Here is a 22336-nt window from a genome sequence, read left to right as displayed (position 1 = left end):
AAGCTGAGATAAATACAAGCCCGATAATAACTCACTGCAGACTTGGCTCCATTCCTAGATTTCCTTGGCTGTTTGTCCTAATAAAGTGTCTCCATGGCACTTAGGGCGGGAAGGTTATTAGTAGCTGTCAATCAAAGGAGGGAGTAGGCATCAGCAGGAGAAGGAAGAGAAGAGAAGTGACATTCATCCTCTCTTCTCACTGATATTGGGTAGAAAAGTCACTCAGAGCAAGTGGTTAAAAAGGGACAGGTCTCTCTTCATCCCCACAGAAAAAAAGCAAAGCTGCCTTGGTTACCAACAATTTAATAATAAAACGAAATACATCAATCATCTTTTTTTTTCTACCTTATTGATGCCTGAACGTCCATTAATTCTGAGGAAATGAAGGACATATGAAAGAGATCTTCATGGGAGACTCTTGACTTAATATTGTTTTCTTATGTTTTCATGCAATGCATACATATTGATGTTTAAAATTAAAGGAGAAAATTTTCTCCATTATCAGACATCTCTTTTTTTTTCCTTTTTTTTAAGTGTTGAATTTTTTCTTATGGCGTAAGTGAATGCCTAGAGAAAAAAATATATGGGTAAAACATGTCTTCTTAGTTCATTTAAATCAGATGACGGTGATTTTGACTATACCAAGTGGATACTCAAAACCTACCTATATAGCAATTAATTGATACTTTAAAGGTCTTTAATTTACTGTCTATTTTCTTAATTAAAGTATATCTATTGCTTGAGCACATCATCTCTCTATATGCATATTTTCATAAGTAACAGAGTCTGTACAGTGCTAATTGATATCCTGGTCTCCAGACAATACTTTACTAAATGAAATGACAATTATAACCAATTAAAATTCACTTTACATACTACTTCACCTATTTAGTATGTATTATGCATGAAGACGGAGAGCACATTGCTTCACTGCTTAGGATTTATGTGTGTCTTGGAAATTGATGGACAGCTCCAAGATCTTCCTTTTGGTGCATTTTTTCCCCTAAACCAGGGGTCACTTGGGGGGCTTATATTTTGGTGTTTCTTAGGTTAAAGAGGTAACGTGAGCTGTTATTTGTTACAGATAGAAGCTTTCTTCATATTTGCCTAACGTACATCAAGAGCACTTCTCTGAAGAACGACTCTTGTGTGATGAGAAGAGGTTTTTCTGGGTTTTTTTTTTCATTTTGTTTTTGTTTCAGATACACTGCTGTCTAATTACATATCGGATCCTCTAGCTTCCAGCCATAAGATAATCTACACAGACGACATTCATATTTATACTTTGTGATAACGTATTAACCTGTTGCTCTTTACGTAACTAAACTTTAAATTTTTAAACTTGCATTGTTTTGCCAAGGCCCATCTGACACTGAACTAGTATCCAAAGGCACACGTGTGTAAGGAGGAGACCACTATTCATGTTTGCCTGTTTGTTGAAGAAAAGGGATCTCCATTTCCTGTCATTTCTGTTTTTGCAATTTTCAAATCAGAAATCATCTGCAAAAATGCACTAAAAAAGTAGGAAACATAGGAATTCCGGGACAAAAATAATAATATCCTAAAATTAAGAATGGTCTTCTAATTTTTGAACAAATATGTCATTTGGATAAGTGGCCAGTTCTTTTAGGAATTGCTTGAACCTGTGCCTCTGCCCTCTTCAGGTATTTTCTGTCCTATTGTAAATGCATTCTGCTTCCTTATCCTTTCAACATCCTTTCAAAACACTTTTTAATTTAAAAATATTATGAAGTGAGGAGAAATGTAGAGCACTGCTCTCAGTGATGTCACCTTTCTCCTTCTCACATGAAAAATCATAATGTTTTCATGATCTTGATTTTTATTCACCTATTTGCAAGGCTCTCCCATCTGGACAACAAATTTCTGAGCAACAAGTGTGCAATAAATTTTTAAGAAACACTAGGCTTTTAGGGGTTGGAGTTGTCAACCATTTACATACGAATTATTTTGCAAAAGCGGGAACAATGGAAAAGTTGACACAGTTGCAGATCACTTGGAGAAACGTTTTCTTGATTTCAAAAGTTGAACTGCATCCCTGAGAATTATGTTTGTATTTATTTGTTTTTCATTTTTAATAGAAGGTCAGATTAATTATCCAAGGAAAAAAACACTTTGTAATTTGGCCTCAGGTTGTAAAACATTTGCTTTAAAAATATAGATCTGTATTAGCAAATATCTAAATTTAGTCAGCATCTTTCATCAGTCTTGAAGGATATTCTTAGTGGGATTTAAGATTAAAAAATCATTCTCATTTGCACCATTTTTACTCCAGAACGTTAGACTTCCACAATGATTAAACAGGCTGCCAACATCAGCAAGGATAGAAAAATAACTTCTAAATAGAGCTTTCCAATCAAATTTTTAGTTCAAGTAAAAATGATGCCAAGTAATTATACATAGACTTATAATTGAATAAAGTACATACGTTATAAATTAGACTTTATAATCATATTTCCATATTTCCATAGATTTTTTTTCTTCCCCTCTTCCTTATTTACTTCCTTTCCTTGTTCTTTTCTTCTGAAATAATCCATCCTACACTCTGAACCATGGAATTTAACAAATTATCTATTAAAAACGTGTCTTGATAGAAATAAAATTCTTGAAAATCATTATGCATTAGTCATTTTCACAAAACTTCCTGACGAAATAATGTGAATCTTACTATGTATTAGATCTTGTTTTATGAACTGCTATATTTGATTTGCAGTAAAAAATACTCTTCGTAAAATGGTAAACTTCTGCGTTTTTCCTTCAATTTTAAGCATTTGCATTTTTTACTTTTTGATATATGAAATATCACAAAACATTCCTCAGGTGCAAAAATTATTATATAATTTTTTTGCAATTATGAAGATTGATTTTTCATTAGTGTTTTTTGGTTTTTTGGTTTTTTTCTGGAAAAGTTGGTTTGCGCAGGAAGTGAAGTGCCAGTGCAGATAAATGTAACCAACACTAAGTTGGCCAATAGAATTCAACAACCGCTAAGGTCATTAATATAATTTGTTTTGGCACTGTTACATTTCCTAGTGCTACTCTGAGTAGTTTGCTGGGTACATCAATTTGTTTTCAGCTATTGTGAAATTGGATATCCTGGCTTTCATCCAAAGCACCCTCTCCATTTGCATATCTTTGTTATCATTTCAGGTTCTCAGAACATACTGTGGACTATCACACCATCTGCACCGAAAGCCTCACATCCAAACACAAATTAAAAATGAAACTGTAAAATTTGCAAGGAAACAATACAGACCTTTTATCTCATTCTCCCTCTGTTCATTTTCAAAAGAGAAACTTGCTTGTAGCCAAGCATAGCAAAAAAGGCTTTTATTAATTGGACTGGCATCAAGCATGCATACATAAAATTGTTTATTTTTTCCCTATAAAGGGGTTGCCTGACATAAAAGGGTCTTTGAAGATGACATTCAGATTTTGACATTTGCATGATATTGTATAAATATCAGAGGTAGGAGACTTTTCTGACAAACCAGATGGGTCAAAAAAAAAAAAAGAAAGAAGGAGAGAGAAAGAAAGAAAGGCACTACCGTAGGAAGATATTAGTCCTTTACTTAAAGGATATTAACTTCTCCTCTAAACTGGGGATTATTAGGCAAGAAAAACAAGCGTATTTGTTACAAACCAGAGCTCTTATTTTTTTTTAAGAGAATTCTGATCCTGGGCAAATGTGAAGTTTATTTTTGAGATATATTCTATGTTTCAATTAAGAGCATATAATGTAATTGAATCTTGGCCTCCTAACTGCTGTGGTAAATAAGTTTTATTGTTCACCTTATTACTGCTGGATGGTCTTAATTTTGATTGCAGGTTGGATGCTGGAATGTTTTTGAAGGATGGAAGGGCATTCTGGGTCCTCATAGCCATCAACATCTGGATATTGCAGGCATCGCTTTTTTATTTTCCTTTGTGATTTCTGAATGCAAACGGAGGCTGGTTATAGTTTCTCACAATAATCAGTGTCCCTTCCAACCGCCATCAGTAGAGCTGTACATTAAAAAAAAAAAAAAAAAAAAGAGGAAGAAGAAAAACCACCTAGATGGCACTTAGGGGCAAAGGCAGGAGAGGGGAGCAGACGGATGACGAGGGTTTTTGCTGATGGTGTACTTCCGTATGGATTTCAAATGCCAGCAAAGGGAAGTTTCTCCGTCTGAGTGTATAATAGAAGAGCACAAATTTGATTAGACTCTTTGACCCTTCTATCAATGAAGAATCAGACACAGTCAGCAAGTTGTGCCCAAAAGTCACTTTATGCATTCGGCCTTCCGCAGAGACCATTCATTCTTCAGGCCCCTACAGCCTGCACCTTGGTTTTCCGAGGGCTTCACTCACACAGTCATCTCCGTGTTTATCATGGACCTCCTGGAGACAGGTCTACATTTTGTTCTCTGTAAGTCTTTCCTTGAATAAGAATGCTCTTCACCTACTGTCCAGATGAGGCCAAAGTTGAAAGAAAAATGCCTATTTTCTGGAAATAGTGGTTGGTGAATTTGTCCGAGTTTCACCCAGGCGTGAGCTTGATTTGAAGGTCACCACAGGCTGTAGTTGAGAACAACGTTTAGGAGATTCTTGCACGTGTGACCAGCTCAACTCTGGCTCTTGAAGTCATCAGTTGCATCATCACCAAGTTCCGCCTCTTACCTAAATATCTTCCTTCTGCATGTGTGATATAGAACTATGCTTCCCATCAACTCCCTCCTTGCTCAGAAGCCTACAGCTCCTTCTTTGCTGTTGATGAGATGATCTAAATTTCACTTCCACGGTATCTTCAAGAGCACGCTTCCTTCTTTCCTTTCAGATTCCCATAGTTCTCAATGTCTCCTGCACCCTCATCTCTTTCCCAAATTCTCCTCTTTATAGTTTTGCTGTTTTCTATATAATTAGTATGCATTGAGTCGTAGTGAGTGAAATCACATGGGTGGTAGAGTCAGGCGATACTAGCTCTAGTTAGGATAAGTCCCTCCTTGGACCACCTGGTTGTTTCCCTGAAGTGGGTGGGTGTGGAGACCCTGTCAACTTCAGGGCATCACCTGTATGGGTGGACTGAGCTGAAGATCTTCCACTGGTGTCTGAGAGAGAGGAAAAGTATTGCCCCAAAAGTTTTATGTCCTCGGGCTACCCTCTCCCCGTTCTTCCGCTAGGGGAATAGGCTTTTCCTGGACCATTTTTTGTCAGTGCCTATTGGCGGTTCTGGTTGGCGGCTTCTATGGCTCCATGTCCAGGATACGTGGGAGCAATAAAGACACCCAGGGAACTTCTTGCATGTTGTTCCTCAAGTCTGAATGGCCACACATGGTCCATCTTCCTCTTTCCACCTTGTAGAGTCTCCCTTTGCTGGTCTGCTGTGCTATGCCCAGCGTTGTAGAGTTATAACAAGGAGGACAGAGGGGAAATGGGGCTACTCCATCTTGGGGTAACTAGCTACCCATTTTTTCACCCTTGGTGATTTCTCCCACTATGTTTGGATTATTGTGTTAGTTGTATTGCTGTGAATGAACATGCTCTGATGGCCAAAAATGTGCTGGGTCCCAGTCATTCTTTCAAGTCGTCCACAGTTCTGTATTGTGTGCCTGATGAAAGCCTAAAACCTTCTTTATCTGTTCTCATTCTTTCTTCCTCTCCATTTTTCCTCTTTTTCCTTCCTCATCTAGCCTTTAGTGCTACTTGACTCCAGTACTATTTTCACTGTTGATGATGATCTAGCTATATTTTCATCTAAAGTCTCAACTTTTTACTTAAACAATACCTATTAATGTTGCAGATGAAGCTCAGTGACATCATGGCCACATGATACCCCAAGTTACAGAAGCAATGGAAGTGTTCTTTTTATTAATATTGTGAATATCCAACTTCCTAGGCAACTAGGGGAAGGAAACCAAATTTAACGACATTTTACTATGTTCCAGGGACTGTATTTGTTGTTGTTGTTTCTACTTCTTCCAACTTAGAAGTCTCCTTTGGTTAATAAGAAATTTTGACCTCTGCCATTGACTGCTATGGAAAACAGAAGTTCGGTTTTGTCTCCTACCTGTACTTACTGAGAATAGCCAATATCACTAAGACCCTTTAAGCTTTACAATGTATACACTTTGGACTCTAAGATCTATGTGCTTCAGGAAATACCAGAGAAGACTCTATGTGGCTGAGTCTATAGTATTTCAAAACAACTATTTGAAAGTGGAAAAGTGCATTCCAATAGTTGATTTTATTTGGTTTGCAAAACACTAAAATGAAGGCATGAGCCTTTTTTTTATTCAGCAAATACATTTGTGGTTTTAGTATAGTATAAAGATTGATATTGGCCATTTGTCTCTATTATTTTTAATATACAGATATCCACAAATGATTTCATTTTTGTGTAACCAATTTAGAAAAAAAACCACAAGGTATTCAAATAAGCACAACATCAAACAGGCAATGCTACAATCTGGCAAACTTCACAGTCAAATGCATTTTCAGCATCTGTGGCATCTATGTCCTGTTCCTTTCATTCTGTCCATTCTTCCCTCCTGCCTTGAAGGTTTCCCCCTACCTTCCTAGAGTTCCATTTTCACCTAGATCTCCGTCCTCTCTTCCATTTAAATATGTTTTCTTGAAAGAAGCTGATGTTACCTCACACAAAAGTAAACCAAATTACAACAGAGAAAACAGATATTTTCCTAACAACAAAGGAGAACCCCTGAAAGTAGAAAGTTGACTTTCTTTGGGCTTAGAATATTGACAGGCAGTGTCACATACATTTTGAGATCATCATCTCCTGATCTAGCAGGCTGTGTTCAAAGCCTTGGATCAAAGCCTGGTCCTACTTCTTAGGAGCTGTGTGGCCACAGGCATGTAAACAACCCTCTGTGCCTCAGTGCACTCACCTGTAAAATGGGATCCATGCTAGTACTTGCCTCAGAAGACAGTAAGGAATAAATGAGTTAATATACATGAAGTATTGAAACAAGAGTCTGGTACATAGGAGAGCTATAACATGTTTAGCCATGGAAATTTTTTACGTACCTACACATGGGTAAAATAGCATTTCTTTTTCTTAACATTTTCATTGGAGTATAATTGCTTTACAATGGTGTGTTAGTTTCTGCTTTATAACAAAGTGAATCAGTTATACATATACATATATCCCCATATCTCTTCCCTCTTGCGTCTCCCTCCCTCCCACCCTCCCTATCCCACCCTTTTAGCTGGTCACAAAGCACTGAGCTGATCTCCCTGTGCTATGCGACTGCTTTTGAATGAGGATACTTTTAAGAAGCTCTGAAATAGCTTGAGTTCCAGTGTGTGAAGGAGATCAGATAAATTCTGATGCACAGATAGAGGTATAGAAACAGAGAGAGATATATACACACAGACAAAGAAATTTTATAGGTAAAGATACAGCTGTAGATATGTAAAGAACTTATTCATGATTACAAACCCAAAATAATAAGTCTAATTATTATTTTTTTAAATAACTGGAAGTCATTGCTTTTTCTTTCTCTCTTTTTTTCTTTTTTTTTTTTTTTAACTGGAAAAATGGGAATCATTTGCCATTAACTTAGGCAAAAGCACTAATAAACACACTGACAAATGGATCTTTAATTCCTGTAGTCAATGACATTAACATCTGGGATTGTGTCTCAAATGTAAGAAGCATTTTGACTGGTTTCCTCTCAGGCCCATCCCCCCACCCCCTTCCTCTCCTTTGCTCTGTGTCACTGCAGGGGGACAATCCTGAGGCCAGGTTTCCCAGGCTCTTGCGTCTCCTAACTTCCAGAAAAGGTTTCTCTGATGGGAGATGCTAGCAGAAGATTGGTGGAGGGAAAAGGGGGAATCAGGGTAATTCTCTGCCTTCTCTCTGCTTCAGAAGCCCTAAGGCAGCAATGGGTCTGTGGCTCTGTCTCCTACCAAACATGCCCCCTGTGGTCCCAGCTTGCTCTGGGTGACCCTAGCATCTTGGCTGGGTTCACCACCTCCTTCCATTTCATGAAAACCCATGGGTCCATGGGTTGCAGCAGTTCCCAGCTGTTGCTATTTCCTGTAGAGACTGCAAACCATGTTGTATGTGTTTCTTGGCAACTCTGCCAGCTGTGTAATCAATTCTCTCAATTCTATTCCCTCTTCCTAAAGGGGTTTCCATTACCCTGGCTAGTGCTTGACTCAGTTATTACTCCTATACCATAAAGCATCGTAAACCAAAAGAAGACAAAACAAAAATGATGGATTTCATCTAAATAAAGCCAGGCTACCCAAATGAAAAGAGAACCTGTATATTAGCTGTGTTTTTTAAACTGCAGTATTCGGAATCACCGAGTTTTCATCCAGGGACCCACTTATTGATTCAGCGAGCATATTCTGAGCTTCCACCAGGAGCCAAGCGCCGTTGCAGGCTCTAGGGAGATAGCAGTGTCAACAGCAGGGTCCCCGTGTTCATGTCCCACACATGCAGGTAGGGCACGTCAGATACTGAATAATTAATATTCTCTATATAAGATGGTGATGAGAGCCAAAGAGAAAACTCAAGCAAGGTGAAGGGACAGAGAGTAAAAAAGATGTGCTATAGATTGGTTGGGGAAGCTTCACTGGCGGGTGGTTTGAGACAGAGACCAGACTTCCCTGAAGAGGAGAGTTCTGTGGATATTCCAGTTCTGTTGCCAGGAGAATCAGCCAGGCAACAGAGCAGAAAGCATTAATTCACCGCTTAAAAGCAAAGAAACAAGTAAACAAAAAAGATTCCTGTTGGCAAAGAAAGAAAACTCTATGCTGCATGAAAAAGCAGGGATTGTGGATTTTTACATCAGATAAGTTAAGTGCAGACCAAACCCATTAAGCAAGGCTTAAAAGGACATTTCGTAACACTACAGGTCATAACAATAAAGAGACAACCAATCTTACTATCTATGTGCCTGATAACACCACAAAATGAGCTATTCTCATAAAGCAGAAACTACAGGGGATGCATGGATAGTAAAAAAAAAAAAAAAAAAAAAAAAAAAAACACCTTAATCAAAGGGGAGACTGAATTAACTGAACTAAAAACTAAGAAGGATTTAAAACAGCTTTGTCCAATAGAAATAGAATAGAAACTGCATATAGGAACCACACATGTAATTTAAATATTCTGAAAGTAAAAATTAAAAAGTGAAAAAAAGACAGGTGAAATTTAATAGATTTTATTTAACACAATATATCTAAAATATTTTAATATCATCATGTAATCAATTTAAACAATCATTAGTGAGTATTTCTGTTTACTTGTTCTACGTCTTTAAAATCTGGTTTATATTTTATACTTTAATCACATCTCATTGTGGACAAATCACATTTCAAGAGTTAAATAACCATACAGACTAAACTTTATAATCAGTAAAATAAATTATATATATATGCATGTATATGAGAAAAACACTGAACCCTGATAATAAGGAACATACCTTTATTTTAAGTGTGCACAGATCATTCATAAAATTAAAATAATAGACCATAAAAAAATGAAAATAAAGTTTTGAAAAAAATTATATAAAGAACATACACTGATTGCAATGCCATAAAACTAGAAATCAGTAATAATAGACACCCCCCCCCCCCAACACACACAGGTCTATCTACCTGGAAACTAAAAAGAAAATAAAAATAAAACCACAATAAGCTCAGTATTAAAGAACTCTTGGAGCAAAGGGGAAGTGCAAATAAAAACTGAGGATCAACAATGATAATGAAAACATTTTACATCAGATCCTGTGGCCCACAGGTAACAAGAGTACTCAGAGGACAGTCTGCAGTTTTGAATCTTCAGAACAATGAAAATGATAATACATAGAATAAGCTTCTAACTCAAAATTCCAGGAAAAGAACAACATAAACCAAAGGAAAGCAGAAGGACAAAAAACAAAGAAGTAATTACAGAGAAATTATTGAAAACACAGGAAAACTGAATGAATGAAACCAAATGCTGGTTATTTGAAAGATCAATGAACCGACCAAATAGCTAGCTACTTTATTCCACACAGGAGATAAAACACAAATATACACTTTTTTTTTTAACAAAAATATCAAGGAGGAAATAAAATATAAAACAAATGAAATTTCAAAAAAAATAATAGAAGCTATTTTATATAAATCTATTCAAATGAATTTGAAAACATAGATGAAAGAGATAACTTTCTAGGAAAATAGTTTAGCAAAACAACCCTAGTCGAAATAGGAAATCTAATCTGAAAGATATCCATAGAAGGGGAAAAAATGGAAAATCTAGAAATTTACGATAAGCCCAGATAATTTTATGTGGAACCAAACCCGTAAAGACCAGCAAGATTTAATATTGCTTAATGTATTTCACAAGGTAGAGGGGAAAAAGGTTCATTTTTTAAAATGAACTGACCATAACAAAGACTAAGGATGGTGCACAATCTAATAAAGATTGCATAACAAAGAACACTGCAAAATAATCTCACTTATGAATAGTAATAAAACATTTTCCAAGCCCCTTCCCCAAAAATCAAAATCGAAAGACAAGGATAAATAAGTATAAATAGGAAAGGGTTAATATTCCTAATATATTTAAAAAGCTGCCAAAAAATTGATAAGAAAAAGACTGACAAATAATAATATTTTCCCAAAGTAGTATTTGGGAAAATAATAACATATGAGATGATTCAGAGAAAAATCAGTACAAATGACCCTTGAATTGTGAATGCACAATCATCTATAATAAAAGGAATATAACTATACTGACACAGCAAAATTTGATAACCTAGTTGGATAGCAAGACTGAGGCAAATGCTTGTTACCCCTACATTATGAGTGAACACGCAGGATGGTCCAGCCTCCGTAGAGGAGAAGTTGCTGAGATCTAACATTAAATATACACTGAGTCTTTGATTCCACAATCCTGCTTCCAGTATTCAATCCAAAACATACCTCTCAAAAATAAAATGGGGAGAGACCTTCAAGATGGCGGAAGGGTAAGACGTGGAGATCACCTTCCTCCCCACAAATACATCAGAAATACATCTACATGTGGAGCAACTCCTACAGAACACCTACTGAATGCTGGCAGAAGACATCAGACTCCCCAAAAGCCATGTGGTTGACAAGGTCTTGTTGCTCTGGCCAGTGTCAGGCCTGTGCCTCTGAGGTGGGAGAGCCGAGTTCAGGACATTGGTCCAGCAGAGACCTCCCGGCTTCACATAATATCAAATGGCGAAAGCTCTTACAGAGATTTCCATCTCAACGCTAAGGCCCAGGAAGGCATTGTGTGACTTTGCTTGCTTCTCCTGGGGCTTCTGTTTTCTATTATGGCAAGAATGTGCCCCAGTTAGTTTCTGCCACTTCAGCCCAGGCACTAGAAAAAACTCCTGGAGTAGAACTCGCCTAGCTTACTCCAGAACGGCTAGCATGAGAACTAACTTACTTTTGTACACCACTACTATTTCAAGGTTTGTTTGTTCTGCAGCATGACTAATATAGTGGCCAAAGTGGCCCCTCCTACAATTTTCCCTTTTATTTTTCTTTCACTGATACGACGAAAATCTGTACATGAAACAAATATAGAAAGCGTGAAGAACCAAACTTAACAACCGTAAAAATATGTGCTGTGTTTGTTGTTTGGCTGCTTCACTTTTCCACTTTTTTCTCTCCTAACCCTCTTCTTTCCTGCAGTCTTCAAAAAGAACTCCCAGATATCACATTATTACAACCACCTCCAACACGGACTTCAGTATGAATCTCAAAACAAACAAACATTATTTTATTTTATAATTCTTATGCTGCTAGCACATCTAACAAAATAATCATTCTAAAATATTTTCTAGTGGGACCGCTTGAAGAGTTATGTCTCAGGTTACTTTTAAGTAACTTTTAATGAGACTATTTTCCCTTTCTTCTTATTAATTTGTTTTCCTCTCATTAACGTGTTGAAGAAATGGACTCAACTGTACCGTGGAATATGTCACGTTCTAGATTTGGTTAATTGCTACTTCATGGTGACCTTTAACTTGTTTCTGTAGTCCAGAAATATCAGTGGATTAGAAGTTAGTAGTATAGTTTCACTATACTACTCTTTCATTTATAAAAAATAAAATGGTTTATTAAACCATTACCAGACTTATCAAGAAAAAAGAGAGAAGACTCAAATCAACAGAATTAGAGATGAAAGAGGACAAGTAACAACTGACACTGCAGAAATACAAAGGATCATGAGTGATTACTACAAGCAACTCTATGCCAATAAAATGGACAACCTGCAAGAAATGGACAAATTCGTAGAAAAGCACAACCTTCCACGACTGAATCAGGAAGAAATAGAAAATATAAACAGACCAATCACAAGCACTGAAATTGAGGCTGGGATTAAAAGTCCTCCAGCAATCAAAAGCCCAGTACCAGATGGCTTCACGGGTGAATTCTATCAAACATGTAGAGAAGAGCTAACACCTATCCTTCTCAAACTCTTCCAAAATATTGCAGAGGGGGGAACACTCCCAAACTCACTCTACGAGGCCACCATTACCCTGATCCCAAAACCAGACAGAGATATCACAGAGAAAGAAAACTACAGGCCAATATCACTGATGAACAAAGATGCAAAAATCCTCAACAAATTAGTAGCAAGCAGAATCCAACAGGACATTAAACGGATCATACAACATGATCAAGAGCGGTTTATGCCAGGAATGCCTTCTTGTCCCCACCTGGAACAGGTGCTACCACTTCCCTCACATCCATTGGCCAAAGCAAGATGCACATCGGAGGGCAACCAACACCCCTGCAGAGGGACCTTCACTCCTCCCAGGGAAGCCTGGGCAGAGGTGGGGACTGAGGGAGAAGGCAGGGAGGGAAAACTTATTGAGAAACCATCGATCTCAGGGAATAAGGTTCAGAGTTTGATTCTAGGCATGCCCTTCTGTCCAACTGTAGGAAGAAAATAGACGGTTAACTATAGGAGTCTGGATTCCAACGGAGAGTTTGGGATGGAGAGGGAATTTTTAATGTTTATTTACTATTGCTTTCACTGATTTGCCTGGATATTTTTGGTATTAAATATTAAGAAAGCATATTGACAAGACTAACCATGGATATTTTCCAAATCTTGATTAGAAATGTGTAAAGAAGAGGTTTATATAAAATAGCAGAATTCGGGTAAAATACAAATAGATTTGCAAATAATTTCTCAAGGCTAAATGATTCTGTCAGATGATTTTAACCCTAACTTATCTTTCTGATTTTCCAAAATAGCGAACTGGCAACCAGCAAAATGCTGGAGAATCGCAGATCCCACAGGACCTAAGGTATCGTGTGGTTTTTAACTCCTGGTCACTTCACTGACTTGACAACATCTGTCAGATGGTCATCCAGACTTGGTTGCCTTCTTTCAATGAAGGAAACCAGTGATTTTACAGGGTGTCTCACTTGATCTTTGGAGGATTCCCAGGGTTACCAAGCCCTTATTGACATCTCGATTCTGTACTGACCAGCACTGTGGCCTCACTAAGCCTCATTTTTTTCTTCACTGGGAATAGAAATACCGTGCTCATGTCCCAGCCCTTAGTGTACAGCGAGAACAATTCCTCTTCCTTGGGTAAGCTGAATCTCTTCAGTATTCTACTGATATTACACTCACCAATTGCTGATTGTGGTTTCAGAATTATAGCACAGTGTTTTTACAGTAGCCTGAGAATTATTTATCTGGGACTAAGGGGGTCATTCTCGTCTGTACATTGGAATCACCCGGAAAAAAATATGAAGGCTGGGCCCCATCCCCAGAGAATATAAGTCTCAGAGGTGTCCTGAGTATTGAATTGTTACAAACTCCTCAAGTGATTCCGAGGTATAGCCAGGTTGAGAACCACTGGTTTAGGGATGTCAACTATTTAAAGCAGATTAATGATTGTTCTCTTAACCATCCTTTCTTTCTTGGGCTAAAATTTCCTCTTGACTTTACGTCAAAACAGCTGTTTTCCCAGAGCAGCGAATCCTCAAGCCACATTTGGAGAAAAGAGTTTATTGGAAAAATGTAACTGATGATATAAAGGGAATTTCATGGAAATCCAAGGAGAAGCCACACAGCAGCAGTGGTCTTCTTAAAGGCTAGGCCTGGAGCTTGCTTCCTGAGTCAGAGCAGTTGGGTCAATGAGCTGCACAGCAGTTCACGGGTTCTCAAAGGTCAGCATGCGGCAGAATCATCCTGGGGGTGCCAGTTTCAGAGTTTGTGCCTCAGCGGACCCAGGGCTGAGCCCAAGGATTTGAATTTCTAATAAGACCTGGTGATGTTGCTGGAGCTCACGTGGCGGCCACACTTTGAAGACATCGTGTTGGTTGTCTGCTCCTTTTGGACGTCTATGAATTTGCTCCTTCATTTGCCAGTCACTGCTTCTGCCTTCCTACTCCTTCAGTGGTTCTCACACCTGTGTTACTACAGCCCTCCCGATGATTCTGTGGCAAGATGCATCAGGAGAAGCCCTGTGTGTGGGTTTGGTCTGGACACGACTAGACCTCCCTCTTCCTTCAGGGTTTGCTGTCACCCATCACCGCTGGTGGTTTACATTCCAAAGAAGAAGCTGATTGGCCCAGTCTGTCTTTCACATCATACCATAGGTCACTGGTCACTGGTCAGTTTGGTTTGTCATATACTCAATCAGCCATAGTATAGGTGACCCATCTCCCTAAAGACTTTGATTCACGAAGTCTGGTGTGCAGTCAGCCTTGAGAACTATTGCTCTATCAAGGGGGAGGCGGGGGAGGAGAGGGATGGACTGGGAATTTGGGGTTGGTGGATGCAAACTATTACATTTAGAATGGATCAACAACGAGGTGATACTGTATAGCGCAGGGAACTGTATCCAATCTCCTGGGATAAACCATAATGGAAAAGAATATTAAAAAAAGAATGTATATATGTGTAAAACTGAGTCACTTTGCTGTACAGCAGAGATTGGCACAAAACTGTAAATCAACCATACTTCAATAAAAAAATGGAAAAAAAACAAAAGAATTATTGCTATAAAACAGGTTCTTAAAGTGGAGTCCTTGGGCCAATAGCAAGTCCATCACCTGGGAAGCTGACAGAAATACAAATTCTCAAGCTGTACCCCGGACTCCTAAATTAGAAACTCAGGGTGGGGCGTGGCAATCTGTGTTCTAACAAACTCTTCAGGGGACACTGTTGTGCCCCGAAGTTGACAATTACTGTTACAGAAGAATCGGACTTCAGGCTCCATGACCTCATGTATTACTTTATCTCACGTCCAACCACATATACCATGCTGGTGGCAAGATTTACAAAATACTTTTAAAAATATATAGTCTTGCCACGAATTTGCACTTCTCCAAACCTCCACTTTTACAAGCTCTAAGATATCTGCTCCTAAAAGAGATATTTAAAAAGAATAAAGTAGATCTGTCTTTGAGACCGTAGACCCCTCCATCACCATGGTTCTCCCCTGTCTATGGCTGAAACCTTATGTAAACCACCTGGCTTCAGTTTATAATTGTGGAATACACCAGGGTCACATTGGCAATAAAATACCCCACAACTTCTACGGCAGTGAACATCTGGTATGTAATTTTACATAAACAAATTCTACTTTGATGAAACTTAAACCTTTGAAATTTAAACAAAATGGTGTTAGGGCCGAATCCCAAAAGAAAAAGAAAGGAATTTGGGTTTCTGTTTTTCCTTTTTTGAAACCCAGGTGCACATTAAAGTTAGTGCCAGGACACACGCTCGTGTAATTTGGCTCAAGGGCAGGTTTTCCTGTTTCATGGCACTCGACTGCCTACATCAAAATAACCACAGGCCTCAAGCAGAGCGCAGTAAGCCCTACCCTTCCAATGGGAAAAAGGAAGGAACTTGCCCGGGTAACCACCATGCTCAGCGGCCCCATAACCTTCAGCTTGATATCAGTGGAAACATTGAAGGGCTCTGGATTGAACTTCTTACTCAGCCGCTCAATTCAGGAATCTGGTTCAGGCCCACCCTTAGTTCAGATGCTGTAGAATCAGATGCCAACATGTTACCCTTCATCTTTATAAAATAACTGAAAAAAAAAAAGGCGGATATGACCCTCCTATCCATCTCCTATAGTATATGATCTGTAACAATGAAGTTAGGCTGTTCAATTCATGAAAATGCATTTTTTTCTGAAACGGGTTATCCTCAGCTATAAAATCTTCATTAAGAAGTGAAGCCTACATTTGCAGATTTAGAACTCAAACTCCTATGTTTAGTGAACTAGACGGAAGGCATCCGACAACAGTAGTCGTGTGCCTTTTAATATCATACCCCTAAGTACGTATTTAAGTAGTCACATTGTACCTTTCAACAATATGTCGGCTCAGCCTCTGTGAATCCAGTAAAATCCCCCAAAGGCTCTTTCAGGGAGTCTCTCCGCTGAGCTTAGTTTTCCCCAGGGTTTGTGTTGTGCTTCTGTCTGGATCCACATGCTTTTCTTCCTGAGTGATTTCACCCTGAGTGTGTTCCAACTCGAGAACTGTCCCGGCTTCGAAGTGACCTGCTCAATCCTGCATCTCTTTTTCATCTGGATTTACCTTAGGTACCTCGAGCTTAATGCGTCCAAAGTCGAAGTCAACGTCTTCTTCTCCCTCCTCACCACAGCCCTGACACTCCCTGCACATTCTCAATGCTGTACCTTAAACTCCCATGGTTACTACTTCTCCTTCCTCCCGCTCATGTTCCATATAGCCTCCATTTATGGTCACCTGTTCTCAACAATGCTATTACAGAATTACCTTTTGAATCTGCCTTTCATATCCATGCTCTATCATCTCACCTAAATTGTTGTAACATCGTCATATTTTTTTCCACCATCTACTCTTCACTCCAACCCATCTCCCACTGTAGTTTCTTAAAATGCAATATGTCCTGATTGTTTCTCTTTTTAAGTCTTCCACTGGAGTTGCTATTGTGTACAGAATGGAACTGAGTAGCATTGGACATGAGGCCTTTCAGAAGATTACAGTTTGTGTTTACCTTCCTCTCTAGGTAATTAATTTATGCCCCAGCCTGTACGTCTTACCATCATCGGGATATGCTATGCCCCACCATGATGTTAAACCCGCTGACCCCTCTGACTGCAAGGCCCTCCCTTCTTTCTCTGTTGGCTACTCCTTTTCATCTTTTCACACTAGCCTCAGCTGCCAGGTCGTCTAAGCCTTTCTTGACTCATCCAGAGTAGAACATATTTTTATTTATTCCAGCACCTTACACACTCTACCTTGAGACTCTGTGTCACTGATAATTCTAGTGCTCACCCATATTGAGTTTCCCTCTCCTCTCTGGGCACATGGGGCGACTACACAGCCCTATCCCCTTGCAGTATTTAGAATTGTGTTACCAGATTTCGCTAAAGGGAAGGGAGCAGAAGTGACAAGGGTCACTTCCAGCACATAAACACACTTAACTGCCCTCTTTCTCAGCTGCAGCAGCTAGGAGGTCTTGCACCAGAGATGGGAGGGGTTCCTGTGTGACTCTCAGGAGAGAACTTCCTTGCCGACCCATGATGAGTGAGACTAAACCTTTGTACAGTTTTAGTTGTATCTTGCCAGATAACAAAAAAACAAGAGCAACTTTTATGACTGATAATTTCTCCTGATTCTGTGGGTTCACTGGGACGTTCATCTGATGCCCTCAGCTGGGCTCCCTCTGGCTGGGCTGGGTGCTCTGTTTCTCTGTCACGTGGTCTCTCTCCACGTGGTTCCCCTGCTACGTGGTCCCATCCTCCGCGGACTTTGTCTAACAAAAGAATGTGGGCTTCCTTACAGCATGTGACTGTTGTTTCAGGAGAGCAAAAGCAGAGGCTGCCAAGCCTCTTAAGAACTGGGTCGGAAAGCTAGCACTTGCTGTTGGTCAAAGCAAGTCACAAGACCCACCCAGATTCAAGGGGAGGAAAAAGCTTCCACACCTCGACGGGAAGTTCATCCTGGAAAGACAGGGAGGGGAGGAATAGCTATTGGTCATCTTTGGAAAATAATTAGCACACTGGGTTAAGCCACGGAGATGAGGGGGTTATTTGTTACTGCAGAAGATGTTAGCTTTTCCTGGCTAATACATTCTGCTTGTATACCTTTCTTATAAAATAATATGTAGCTTCTCCACAGTAAAGAGAACCATGAAGTCATAGTTCGCTTAACTTAATCCACAGTTCCCCCAAATAATGGTTGAATCACAGTCAGCAATCCACTAAAAGCACGTTGAGTAAATAAGTGAGTTTTACATATGGCAACAAGGAAAATATAGTTTGAGAACAATAAATGACAGTATAGAGGTCAGAATACAATGTCCGAGTAACTGGTATAATGATAACACTGTACGTGTTGCCTATTGACCAGTGCATTGCTCATATCTAAAATAGGTGCATATATACTATCCTTTTATCCTCTCTGATTTTCTATGAAATATTAAAAATTGGATATTATTACAATAATTCTGCAAATCAAATACTTGAATCAAAGAAAGGAGGAGAGGATATTCAAGATCACACACCGGAGAGTCACAGATATTAGTCCTGTGACTTAGAATTTGTCTTCTATTCACACGTGACTCCATTATGACATCGGAATTTGGGAAATTGTTTGAAAGTGAAAAGAAAAGAAATAAGAGGACTATGTAAGGAGAGTGAAGGTCAAGGCAAAGATTTAAAGGAAGCTAAACATATTCAGAGAAAGATAGCGTTATGCTGTCAAGAAAAATGTGGGTAGGTAACAGATACAATAGATCATCTATTTAGTTGAAATGGATAAGTGTGTTCAAGAAGAGTGGATACAAATGGAAAACACTCAGAAAAGCCGTCCTGATATGCATCCGTCTATGTACAAAAAGCAAGTGACATCGATTACGAATCTTCTCTGGTAAACTAAGCATTTACAAAAAAAGCTGTGTATATATTTTCAAAGAAATAATTCATTCAAAATTAAAAAATAGTCTTTTGGTTAGTAAGCTTTCTTTGAGGCTCCACTTAATGTTATATTCTCCTCCCTGGAAGATATTTTCTCGAGGTATCTTTTCCCTCCCCCTCCCCCTTACTTGTATTTTATGGGTAACATCCTCTGGAGCGCTGGTCTTCCTGCCCCAAAGCCACTCCACCAGTAAATGCGTGTCTGTGCGAAGAGCCTGAAACATCACATGGACGATGTTTTGCCTGTCAGCCTCCCCCTCCCTTTGTGCCCTTGCCCTGACTCTGAGGCTGTGTGGAAGATCTGGGGTAGAGGAAGGGGGAAGGGCCCACAGGGGAGGGGAACACACCACCCTGCACCCCCTTTGCTGTGCTGGGTTCAGCTCATCCTTTCACCATCTACAGAGGTCTTACTACTACGAGGCCATGGAGCCGTGAAGTGCATAACAAACATCAGGTGCTGAGGTGGGATCCGTGATACCAAAGGGAAGAAAACAAAGATTCCAGTCTTCAAGTCTTTCAAATCAAACCTAGGGGCAGGACAGGACTGAAGACACAGACACAGAATGGACTTGAGGACACAGGGATAGTGAAGTGTAAGTTGGGAGGAAGTGAGAGAGTAGCACTGACATATATACACTACCAAATGTAAAATAGCTAGCTAGTGGGAAGCAGCCGCATAGCACAGGGAGATCAGCTCGGTGCTTTGTGACCACCTAGAGGGGTGGGATAGGGAGGGCGGGAGGGAGACGCAAGAGGGAGGAGATATGGGGATATATGTGTATGTATAGCTGACTCACTTTGTTATACAGCAGAAACTAACACACCACTGTAAAGCAATTATACTCCAATAAAGATGTTAAAAAAAGATCATAAATGGGGCCAGAAAGATAAGGAGTTTAGTTGCTTGGATTCTATCCTGTATGTATATGAAAGCCTTAAAGTTTGGTTCTTAATTACTTCAGTGAAAATGAAAGGTAAAGGGGGAGATTCTGTACGTGTATATAAGTGTGTGTGTGTACAAAACCTATAGATACATGTATATTTGTGTGTGTATTTGTGGAACACACACATGGTCTTTTATAGTTTTAAAAAGAGAAGAAAACATATCCCCGTTAGGGTAGTTTTTGTCTTATTAATCTTTTTTAATCCACTCTGCACTAGAAATAAGTTTTGCTCTAATCAACACTGTCTGGCCAGAGGAATGTTTTAGACTCACTCAATTTGCCTCCACCTCTCTAAGATGGTGTTGGGAGAAGGTAAACCCATGAGATAAACCCTGACTTCCGTACAAGCGTAAAAATCAGACAGATGTGATTGTTTCAGATAGGAAAGGTGAGCAAAGAGCAACCTAAATGAGTTTCCTCAGATGATAACTTTTGGAACCCTGATTCATCTACAGAAAAGGGACCCAGGATCCCCAAGTGATACTCAAACAGGGGTCAAGTTACACCGCATCCATTGCCAGTCACATCATCCCAGAGAAGAACACCCAGATCCTTAAATCCTTTGCCTTTTGAGAGAACGGAAGGAAGAGGCAATAGCATCAGCTCTGACTTTTCCCTTTTGTTGTACTCAAGATCTAAATAAATAGACCTCTTTTTCCTATGAATCCAGGAACCAACATCATCACGTGGTCAAGTCTCCCCAGGTGATTTCAATATGCAGCCATCGTTGAGAATCACTGGATTAAGAAATGAGCAAAAGCAGAGACCTCAATGAAGTTTGGAGAAAGAAAGAATGCCAAGATTGGCAAAGCATCAGGAGAGCGGTTCCGTGAAAACCAAAGGAAAAGCCAGTTTCAATAGGCATGAAGTCTTGATTTAAAAAGTCAGGAAAGAAGTGGAAGGAATTCATTACACGTGGCAATCAACGGGTGAGCTTAACAAGAACAGTTTAGGTGAAGTGATGAGACTAGACATTGCTAGGTTGGAGAAATCTGTAAGTGAGAACTGAAAATAAGTATTAACTCTTTACAGAATTTTGTGATTTCAAGAGACAACGCATAAAGTAGGAATCAGGCATAAGGGTAATTTTTCTATTTTTTTCTTGTTGTTTCTTCAGTTTTTCTATTATTTGGCTTTATGGAAGTTTATGTGTACAGTATAATAACATTTTTGCATTTATATATACCCATATAACCACAACATATAAAAATAGAGTGTTTCCCATCACACTAGCTGGGACCATAATACCCTTTTCAAATCAATATGCCTAAGAGATATTACATTGATTTCTATCATCATTATGGAGTACTTTTACCTATTCTCAATCTTCCCACAACTGGAACCATAAAGTATGTGAGTTTTTCTGTGTGTTATTTCTTTCAGTATTATACATTTGAGATTGATCCATTTTTAGTATATATCAGTACTTACTATTTTTGATCTTATGGGTGACATTCCATTGTCTGACTCTTCCACCCTTTGTTTTGTCCACTCAGTAAGACTGTTAATCTATAAATATATAGATATATTTATATAATGCTAGGAAGAAAGTCAGGGGACTTTGCAACTCACTTTGTTTGCTTTCCTTTCCTTGGGGATCATAGCCCTCCATTCAATGCTGTTAGAGCCTGCAGGATATTCACTCATATATTTTGTCGAGTGTTTATAGTTGTGCAGTGTGAGAGTGGGCTAGGACCCAACTCCTCTGCTGTGAGCAAAACTGTATCTGTGTTTTATTTTGTTTAATTATGGAAAATACTAGTGGGTTCCTATATATTGAAGGAAAGGACAGTGGGAGGGGGTTCGAGATGTTTTAGAAACACAAACGTGGGAATTCCCTGGAGGTCCAGTGGTTAGGACTGGAGGCTTTCACTGCTGAGGGCCCGGGTTCAATCCCTGGTCAGGTAAGATCCTGCAAGCCACATGGCACGGCCAGAAAAACAAAACCACCAAAAAAACAGAAGAGTGAAGTGATAATGAACTGCATTAAAGAAGAAATTGTAGAGGGGATAAGTTCTAGGGTTAAGATAAGTAACTGGCTTTGGCTTTCAATAAACCTCTTAAAAGATGAGCAATAAATATGGCCATATTTAAATTGGGGGATGATATTGATCCTCCCAAATAGCCGCTTTTCTGGTTTGTTTGTTTGGTTTTTTTGTTTTGTTTTTAAAATCATGTTTGTGGTCAGATCATGTGCTGAGAGTCAGAGGGATAAGGCTGGCATCAGATTATCAATCAATGGCTGTGTGTAAGGGCCACCTTGGTGACTGAAAAGGAGATCAGGGACTGTCGGGATAAACACAGAACCACAAAGAGAGGTCCACTAAGGTTGGAAATGAGACATTTGTGTCAGTGATATGAGCAGCTTCTTTATTTTTAGGTTCACATTCATAGTTAGTGTATTCGTTTCGTAGCGCTGCCATAATAAAGGGCTGGGTGGTTTAAAAAACAGAAATTCAT

The sequence above is a fragment of the Eschrichtius robustus genome, chromosome 15 (genome assembly GCF_028021215.1).
Source record: "Eschrichtius robustus isolate mEscRob2 chromosome 15, mEscRob2.pri, whole genome shotgun sequence".
Taxonomy (NCBI): domain Eukaryota; kingdom Metazoa; phylum Chordata; class Mammalia; order Artiodactyla; family Eschrichtiidae; genus Eschrichtius; species Eschrichtius robustus.
This window is presented reverse-complemented; position numbering follows the sequence as displayed.